The sequence below is a fragment of the Lathyrus oleraceus genome, chromosome 2 (assembly GCF_024323335.1).
Source record: "Lathyrus oleraceus cultivar Zhongwan6 chromosome 2, CAAS_Psat_ZW6_1.0, whole genome shotgun sequence".
In the NCBI taxonomy this organism is placed as follows: Eukaryota; Viridiplantae; Streptophyta; class Magnoliopsida; order Fabales; family Fabaceae; genus Lathyrus; species Lathyrus oleraceus.
The window spans coordinates 236,760,374-236,771,050 of record NC_066580.1 but is presented as its reverse complement, the minus strand read 5'-3'; positions in this window follow the sequence as shown (position 1 = coordinate 236,771,050).

Sequence of the window (10,677 nt, the reverse complement as noted above, 5' to 3'; positions counted from 1 at the left end):
GGTATTTGATGCTCCCCACCAGAATTGATTTCTCCTGTGGGCCTGGCCTTTCTCTTTTGAGATGTTATACCGGATGTTTGTCCATTGATTTTCGGACTTGTTTGGGTTAGATATGTCTGTTTGTCAGCATTAATCATACATAAACCATGCATATACATGCATAATTATAGCATTCAGATATTCATGTTGCATTCTTTGCCATATATGTTTGCTTGTTATCTCCTTTTATTGGTGAAACGTTCTTCCCAAGGCAGATGTTTGTGTCTGATCTCTCCATATAGAGTCAGCCCCTTAGGCAGAAAGTGTCTATCTTTCCTTCTATATTCCCCATTGAGTTATGTCCTCGTGGATGTTTTTGTTTAAGTTTCCTCCCCAGTTATATATCTGGATGGAATTACTCCCCTGAGTTATATCCTCATTGGGTCGAGTCTTGTTTGATTGTGTCCCTCTAGTTTTTTCCTAGATTGACTCCTTTCTTGTTATTCCCCTGTAGCTCCCTGTGGTTTAGTTGTTCAATCGCTCAGTAACCAATAATTGTTCATCTTTTCCCCAGTGGATCTTTTTGGCCTTCTACCCAGTAACCGGTAGTTGTAAGTCCTATTTTTGTGGCCTTCTACCTAGTAACCGGTAGTTGTAAGTCCTATTTCTGTGGTTTTCAACCCAGTAACCGGTAGATGTAATCCCCTATTTGTTGGTTATCTTTATCCAATATTCGGTATTGATATTCCTTCGTTTTGAGTATACCACCCAGTAATCGGTGATATATCTCTTGGATAATTGCTCTTGTCAAGAAATTTATCCCCCGCGAGTCATCTTTCATTTACCCTTGTTTGGTAATAATTGTTTCTCCTTTTGATTGGCCATCATTTTATACCCAGTAACCGGTATCCCGATGTCCTTTCTTTTCGATCGATTTATCCTTTATTAACCTAGTAACTGGTTGTGGATAATCTTCCATGCGAGTATGTTATCTACGTTCTGACGATAATAGATAATATATCTCATGTGCTCTTCAGTCGAAGTCTTTTTCTTCCCAAGTCGAGTAAGATTCGTATTTCCTTATGGAATTGAATGTCCATCCCGTAAATTGAGTTTGCTTTTTCAGCCCTCCTTTTCGAATGATGAGTGTCTTGGATATGTTCCCAATTCACGTCTAGCGGGTCACCTATTATATGCCCAGTAACCGGTATCCCTGGTGTTCCTTCCTTCTGCTCCCTATTATGACTTTGTTGTCCCCTGTGGAGTCAGAACTTCCTGAGTTGAAATATTCCTTTTTAGGTCTTCCTCGGATGTTTTGGATGATCGATATCTCTCACCCTTATACCGGTCTTAGATATCCTTTCTCCCCGAGCGTGTTGTTCTCTCACCCAGTAACCGGTGTTTTGATGACATGTCTCTCTTTGAGTTTATTACCCAAATGTTGGTAATATCTCATTTTTTTCCTCGGCTGAATCCCTTAGTGGATATTCCCCACCTGAGTCCGGATTTTCATCCGAAGTATCCTTTATGGATAGTGTTTTTGTATTGGTATTCCCCAATACATGCATGTTTACGTCAGCTCGAGTCTTTCCATCGATTTATTTTCGTAGAATCCCTTCGTGTCTCCTAGCAAGTTTTCAAGTCGTGACCTGCTCACGCATTTCTACCTTCATTTTTCCCCAGAGTCTCTGTCTCCCTAGTGAGTGTATTACACCTTTGGAATTTTAGTCTTTCTCTGATTTCTTTTTCCTTTTTGGCCATATTCCCCCACAAATTATTAACTTCTGCATGCATACATCTACATCATGAGGTCTCTTAGGGACCAAAATTCGTCTCTTTCTTATTACTTAAGCCCATTCTACCTCGTCGAGACGAATATTTTAACCTTCATATCTCCGGCTAGAATGACCTTAAATAGGGGCATTTGTAAGACCCTAATTTTGACCCTAAGATCCCTCATGGCATCATATCATTGCTCATTGCATTGCCTCAAGGATCATAGCATCTTGGCTCCTTAACCCTAGGGTTGGGACTTGTGTGAGTTGGTTTGAGACCACTAAGCATGCTTGAATTGTATATTATTGCTTTTCTTATTTTATTTACTAACCAAAAGCACAAAAATATGTCACTAACATCTTTTGTTTTGAAGCTCAAGCAATCATGAGATCCCTTGCTCCTAGGAGGCTCCTATGCTCATTGAAGTGGCTAGATGAAGATGAAAGCAAGAACGAAAATGGTTCACAAAGTTCCAAATCATCATATATGTCTCCCAAGTATCTCAATTTGTCAATTTGATCAAGATAAACCAAAGGGCTTGAGGATTGTTTCCCAAGGAAACCCTAATTCAATTGTGCATTGACTGTGTCTTGCTCATGAAGCAACCTCAACCTATGATCAAATTAAATCAAGGGAATTTCTTTAATTAATTATTTTATGCATATATGAGCCTATGTGAGTATGCTAAATCATTCATTCATCAAGATTGGAAGTTTGGCCTTGAGAAGTTGACTAGTCAAGGCATCTGACCAATCTAAGATCCACTAAGACCTAACTTTTGATGTGTTTGTCAGATGAAGATGACCCCAAGATAAAACATGTTCTTTAGAACCATGTGAACAACTTTCATGTTCATCAAAAATCCATTTGAAACATGTAAGGTCATCATTCATTTCAAAACATTATAGGTCATTTTGATTGAAACCCTAATTTTGGGTCAACTTCCCAAGGACATAACTTCTTCATTTTTTATGATTTTGAGGTGAGACTAACTGCATTGGAAAGCTTAATGTGTATAATTAAAATGTTATTTTGGATACAATTTCATAATCCTAAAAGAAACAATGGATAATACAAAACATTATAGGTCACTTTGGACCAAAACCATTGAATTTGAAAAAAGTCCAACTTCAAGTGCCTATAACTTTCTCATAAAAAATCCAAATGATGCAAAATTTAAGTCTAAATTTATCATCTTGAATAGATATATAACTTTGATGTTGAAGGTTTTTCCATTTGAGGCTTGCATGATTGAAACAGAATGGCTTGAAGTTGGTCACTTTTGGCAAATTTTTCAAAGACATGTTTTGTACATCAAACTTCAAGACCATTTTTCATAACTTTACACACTCCAAATGGATTTTTTCCCAACATAACTTTTGTTCCTTATGTCAAGACCTTTCCAACCATTACTCACATGCCTATGTTTGGATTTTCTATGTGGGACTTTGGAAGAGGGGAACATTTATGTCCAATTATGCATTTCACTTTGAATTTTCATGCATAAGCCATTGCAGTTCAGATTGCACGTCCAAACCTTCTTCAAATGAGCTCAGCATTCATTTCCAATCAAGTTTGGGCCTCACATGCGCCTGTACAGGCCCATGCATGGAGGACCCAAAGCTTCATGCACACGAGTTTGGCACTTGCTTGCTTGCATCTCAGCTATAAATAGAAGCCTTGCCTCATTCAAATATCAACCTCAAGGCAACTTGAAACTCTGCAGAAGTTAAAACCCAACCTCACTAAAGGAAATCTGATTTTTATTTTTCACTTTCAAACTTGAATTTCAACACAATTAGTTGATCTTCAAGTTCCAATTCCTAAGCCTTGCATCATCATCATCTCCTGATCAAAGTGAAAGCAAGAATTGGAGTAGATCGTGTTGTTTAAAGCTGCACTGCAAAGGTTTATGATCCAACTGTTTTGATCTATATCTCATTATATAATGTGAATTGCTTGTGTTTAATTGGTTTTCTGAAGTCCTCGTGCAAGAGGCAAGCCAGTGGTGGCTTTGATTTCATGTTTTAGAGCATTTCAGTTTGCATACCTGGAAATTCAAGCTCAGATTTCTCATTCCATAGAGATCTTGAGAGAAATCCAAGGTTACAGGGGTGATGTACATCACCCCAGCTTCATTTTGGTACCACGTTTGTGCATTTTGGTTGAGGTTTGAAAACCTGCAAGTGGTGGCCGGAATCAGTTGGTCCACCAGAGAAGACGGTGGTTTCCACCACGGTCCCCACGTGGATGCACCATGGCCTTTGGATCTCACTTGTATGATCTAATCTCAGCCATGCTTTCTATTAACCTTTTTTAATTCAGCGTGTGACGCGTTTGACTAATGCCTACCATCGAAACGCGCTTCTGAGCCCTTGGATGTTGCCACATCAATTAATGAAGTCCATCCAAGGGGCGCTAATTTTCCTATTTTCTATTTTTCTGTTTTATTTTCTTTTAATTTCATTTTATTTCAAAAACTCATAACTATTTTATTTGGAATCACAAAAATATGAGACCAACACTAAATTTTTTCTTGAAAAATCTAGTTTCATAATCTGATTTTTAATTATTTTTGTGATTCCATTTAATATTTTTTTTTGTGAATTATTTTGTTTTTATTCGTTTTTAATTCATTTTAACTACTTTTTAATATTCAAAAATTCCAAAAATATTTTCTTAACACATATGGATCATGATAACTCTATGAAAAATATTCTCATCAATTTCTTAATTGATTTGAGATTTATTTGAGATTTTAATTCATTTGTGTTATATTTTTTTGCTTTTAATTGATTTTAAATAGTTTCTGTTTTCAAAAAATGTTGAGAAAATTTGTCAAACCTTGTTTGACCATGTTAGATATATGATGATTCAATTGGACTTATCCAAGTTGATTTAAATTGACTTTGAGATTTGACCATATTTTGTTCATTTTATTTTATGTTTTATTTTAATTCCAAAAAAATACCAAAAGATATGTTTGACTTTGTTGACCTCTAATCTTCATTCCTCTTCTGTTTACCATTGGTTGATGATGATTTCATTCACATTTGATCATTGTGTTTTGATTATGTCATTTGAATTCTTATTTTTTCATTTCATCTTCATCTCTCATCTTCTTCTTTTTTCTTTTGGCCAATGAGTTAATGATTTGTGGTTAGCCTTGACATATGAGAGGCTTAACCTTCTTTGATCCAAATCAAACTCAACTTGATCAAGATCAAGTGAGTTATTTTGTGTCCAAGATAGGTTGCTTCTTGGTCAAGCAAAAAACCTGAAATCCGCACAAGGCTTTCCTTCTTTTCTTTTGGCATGGCAAGTTGTAGGAGCTTGGCTTACTAGTCATGATCTCTAACTTGTGTTTATTTGCCACTTACGATTGCTTAACATAGCGCTAAATTGTCTTATGACACACTAACATTAACTACTAATTACTAACTTTTAATTCAAGCATTTAATTCTTGCAATTTACTTTAATGCAATTTATTTCTTGCTCATTTATTCATATTGCTTTTTCCTTTGCTCACTTGAGCTCATATTTTATGTTTATGCTATTTTCCTTTTGCTCATTTGAGCTCATTATTGTGTTTAAATATATTGTTGCTTTGTGATTGTTTCTGTCTTTGTTTGTGTGAACCCAATGCAAAAAGGAGAAAGGACTTAGAATTAGGACCTTACCTATGCTTAAAGGAGTTCAAGAGCAACTAGGCCTCATGCCTTTAGAATGCTAAATTTGTTGAAGAGCAACTAGGCCTCATGCCTTTAGAATGCTTAATCTTAAAGTTGACTTCAAAGGACCCCTAATCTAAACTCATTATTTCTCCATTATTCTTATTGTATTGTGAACCTTTAGATTGTTTGTTCTTGTGTGATAGGGATTCCAAACTTGAGATAGTAAGAATGACCATTGTCATGAATAGCCAAGTTAAGAGAGACAAGCCAAGTGGAGATCCTAGGAGCTTGAAAATAATATTTGTTTGATTGCTTGTTGCTTGATAAGTCCAAAGGAAAGGAGCATCTTGAATCATCTTTATGATCTCAAGAAAGGAACTCTGAGGGTTTTATCTCTTCTCTCATCTTTGCATGTTTAGGACTAGCCCTTCTCTTCTTCTCTTCACTCTAACCCAAGCCAAACTCATTTTGTGCAAACATTGACATTGTTTTTTCAAATTAGAAACCTAGGCCTTATGCCTTTGTTTTTTTCAAACTTTTTTCATTAATACTCATTGTGAATAAATCTTAAGTCAACTTTGACCTTATTTTGTAAATACTTCTAACTTGTAAATACAACTCACTTCAAGTTGTTTTTGTGGTTTCAATGACCACCTTTGTTAAAACTTTATTTCATAAACATTAGCCATAGGTTTGAGTTATCATAGTGGTTGATGTAAACCTCACCTTATCCTTAGTGATTGGACTATAAGTCTTCCATACTTATTATAGGGTGGATCCCTCACTAGTATGTTGAAGCTCTCCTCACATGGTGGATTGTTGGTTTAGGTTGAGTTTTCTCCCTTTGATAACAAAAGACCTTAAGGCTTTTGACAAATCAATTCACCAACTTATTTTGAGCTTTTTACCCCGAACTACGAGGTTTTGATCCTACCTTTGTGATGGTACATAGGCAATGGGTCTATCCATTCAAACAACAAAATTATAAATAATATGTATATTCTCTTCTCATCTCCCCAATCTTGTTTGCACAAATATTTTCACAAATACCAACCTACAATACACATTTGCAAAAAGGGCTCCCTTAGAGTACTAAGGATGTTTTGGGTGCTTAAAACCTTCCTATTGCATAACCAACCCCCTTACCCAGATCTCTGACATTTTTATTAGTTTTTGATTCGATAAAACTTCTTACTTGGTTTTTGTTCGCTTTCTAACCTTTCCTTTGGATAAATAGAAGTGCGGTGGCGACTCGAATTATATGCTTACTTTTGATTTCGTCAATAAATCTAAAGGTAACGAATACCCTGCTACACAAGTTCATCTGATTCACCATCTCCCAGATTAGGGTTTCCTTGAGGCTTACCCCTCAAGCAAGTCTTTTGAATCAAGCCATAAGCTCCAACCATCAGTTCTCTAGTGTGTAAACCTGCATTAGGGTTTTGAAGACCAAGATAAGGCCTAGGGAAGATCCATGAGATCATGTCTTGAGGAATTAGGGTTTTGAAGACCCTAGAAGATTGCATGGTGAAACTTTTGTTGAAATCAAACCTTCACCACCATCATTAGGGTTTCATATCCCTCATGCTGGTGACATGGTTGGCCCATGTCCTTGGGCTTTGATATCCATACAAACCCTAGCTTTATAAGCCCAAGTTTCTTCTGAATCCATGAGGAATGATGCATGTGGGTGAATTATGAATGTATGCAAGTGATCTCTTGATCAAGTGATTGGACTAATAGGTGAGAAAAGGGAAGGGAAAATTTTGGGGTACAATAGCTGCCCCTATTTAATCTTCTTGAACCTGAATACCAGAATTGCGGGAGCTTTTCGGGTATTCGAGGTGGAAGGTGATTAAATACTTACGTGCCCGAAATTTACCCAACCAGGTGGTCGAAGTTCTATCACCAGTGTAGGGAAGATGCTTTATGTAGTGCATGATGTATGCTTATTTTTTATGATGCATATTTGTTTGCTTATTTGTCATTTGTAGGGATCTGTCTTTATTGTGATGGGAACTCTGACTCGTCATCGAGGATTAGAACATAACTGCCGAGAAGTTTAATTGGTGTCGACACTGCCATTGAGAAATTTTCTTCCTGTTAAGGAACACTGAAAGGTCGGAACCCACATGGTGTCCCAGTTGATTGGATGCCACAGGTATCCAAGTAAAACTACTGTTGAGTCACCGGTCACCCATCAGGTTTATCGGGTTTTAACAGTAATGCAAAGTGTTTCTCTTTAGTGTAACTTTTTATTATTCCCCAAAATTTTAAAGCATTATGTGAGTAAGACAAGCCAATTATTTTGCATACAAAACATAGAATAAAATGTTTGATGGAATAACTGAATTTTATTAATATAGAATCTGTACATATGGTGAGTACAAGGATGCAAACGCCCTTAATGAGGACGTTACAAAAATTGAAAAAATAATTGAAATGGCAATGGGAAATATTTTTGTATGATTTTCTCCATTGATTACAACATTGGCCTCATTCTACCATATGACATGTATCCCCAAAACCTTGCTTCGAATGATGGTGATTAGATCGGTCCTTGACCCTATGATGTCTAGCTTGTAGCTTATGGGCTCAAGGATCATAGTCAATGCCTTTATCCCTAACTTTTTCCTGGACCTTTCAATTCTTTTCGTCCACTGGGATGCTCCTTTTTTCCTAAGCCGCCCTTTCGGATTTTCGGCTTAGCGAGCTTCATATGTGTTCCCTAACTTTTGCATGGACAAATCATTTTTTGGTCCGTCGGGATAGCCATTTTTGCCTAGATTCACCTTGCGGAGGTTAATCTAGCGGGCTTTCATCATTTCTTTTTAGGCATAATATTTTTTGACTATGTTTGCATTCACTGGTGAAGGAAAATCTTCCTCATCCATTGTTGTGAGGATTAGAGACCCACCTGAGAAGGCCTTTTTAACGATGAAAGGTCCCTCATAGTTGGGAGTCCATTTGCCTCGCGGATCTGAGTGAATGGCAGAATACCTCTTGAGCACGAGTTCTCCAACGCGTTACGCACGAGGAACAACCTTCTTGCCAAAAGCTTGTTTGATACGTCTTTGGTATAACTGACCATGACAGACGGCCGTCAAACGCTTCTCTTCGATCATATTCAGCTGATCATACCGAGATTGAACCCATTCAGCTTCGTCAAGATCAGCTTCCATGATGACCCTGAGTGAAGGAATCTCGACTTCAATCGGTAGGACAACCTCCATTCCATAAACCAGAGAGTATGGAGTTGCCCTAGTGGATGTGCGGACCGAGGTTCTGTAGCTTTTAAGAGCAAAGGGTAACATCTCGTGCCAGTCCTTGTATGTCTTGACCATCTTCTGGACGATTCTCTTGATATTTTTGTTAGCTGCTTCTACGGTGCCGTTCATCTTGGGCCGGTATGGTGAAGAGTTGTGGTGCTCGATCTTAAATTCTTTGCACAACTCCCTCATCATAGTATTGTTGAGGTTATTAGCATTGTCAGTGATGATCTTGCTAGGTATTCTATAGCGGCAGATTATCTCTTTCTTGATAAACCGGGTAACCACTTGTCGAGTGACGTTGGCATACGAAGCAGCTTCGACCCATTTCATGAAGTAATCAATAGCGACTAGGATGAATCGATGTCCATTGAAAGCTTTGGGCTCTATCATCCCAATCATATTGATGCCCCACATAGAAAAGGGCCATGGAGAAGTTAGAACATTCAACATAGTTGGTGGCACGAAGATCTTATCACTATATATCTGGCACTTATGGCATTTTTTCACAAAATTGTAGCAATCAACCTCCATTTTTGTCCAATAATAACCAGCCCGGAGGATCTTCTTGGCCATAGCATGACCCTTCGCATGTACACCCTCGCAGCCCTCGTGTATGGACTTTATGATTGTACTAGCTTCGTGTCTATCCACGCATCTGAGCAGTACGGAATCATAATTCCTCTTGTATAGTACATCACCGTTTAGGAAGAACTTGGAAGAGAGTCTTCTCAGAGCTTTCTTATCGATAATGGATATACCCTCGGGATATTGTTGTTTCTCCAGAAATGTTTTTATATCATAGAACCAAGGCTTATCATCAAGATCAGCCTCGATTGCTAGACAATGCGTTGGTTCATCTAAGTGGTAAATCTGGATGGACAGTGCTTCATTCTTCCATTTGACTTTGAACATAGATGCCAACGTGGCTAGAGCGCCTGCTAACTGATTTTCTTCCCAAGAAATATGGTGGAAAGAGATTTCATCAAAATAGGGTTTCAGTTTTCTGATATGCTCTTTATAAGGTATCAACTTGCTATCCCGAGTCTCCCAATCGCCTTTCACCTGACTGATTACCAGAGCTGAATCACCGAATACCTCAAGAATCTTGATTCTCAAGTTGATTGCCGCCTCTAAACCGTAGATACATGCTTCATATTCTACCATGTTGTTAGTGCAGTCAAAATACAATCTAGCGGTAAAAGGAAGGTGGAAACTAGTTGGAGAAGTGATAACAACACCTATACCATGACCTCGAGCATTGGAAGCACCGTCGAACACGAGCGTCCATCATGATCCTGGTTCGGGGCCTTCCTCAGGGCTTACCTTGAAGCCTGGCATAGTGAAGTCTTTTATAAATGTGATGTCTTCATCTGGAAAGTCAAACCTCAACGGTTGGTAACCTTCGACAGGCAGGTGAGCGAGATAGTCAGACAAAACACTCCTTTTTATTTCTTTTTGGGTCGCATACTGTATATCGTACTCGGTTAACAACATTTACCACCGGGCGATTCTACAAGTAACAACAGGCTTTTCGAATATATACTTTATCGGATCCATCTTGGATATCAATAAAGTAGTGTGGAAAATCATATATTGTCTCAGGCATCGAGCAACCCAAGTCAAAGCACAACAAGTCTTCTCTAAAAGTGAGTATCAGGTCTCACATTCAGTGAATTTCTTGCTGAGATAGTAGATAGCTGTAAGAACAAAATTAGTTCTACAATAGAATTCCAAGCTTTTGATGATAACAAAGGATGAAACCAAAAATGGCACCCTAACGAAAATTCTCTAAGTGTGCAGGACTCTGAACAGCAACAAAGGAATCTGATCGTTTTATCAGATACAAACCTTGATCAGATACAAAGTATTAGAAGATCAGATGCATCTGAGGAAGAAGTGTGCCCAAGAAGTTCTGAATCTGAGCAAAGCAAGATAGAAGGAAGAACCAGAAGCTCTAAACATCCACGGGTCTTAG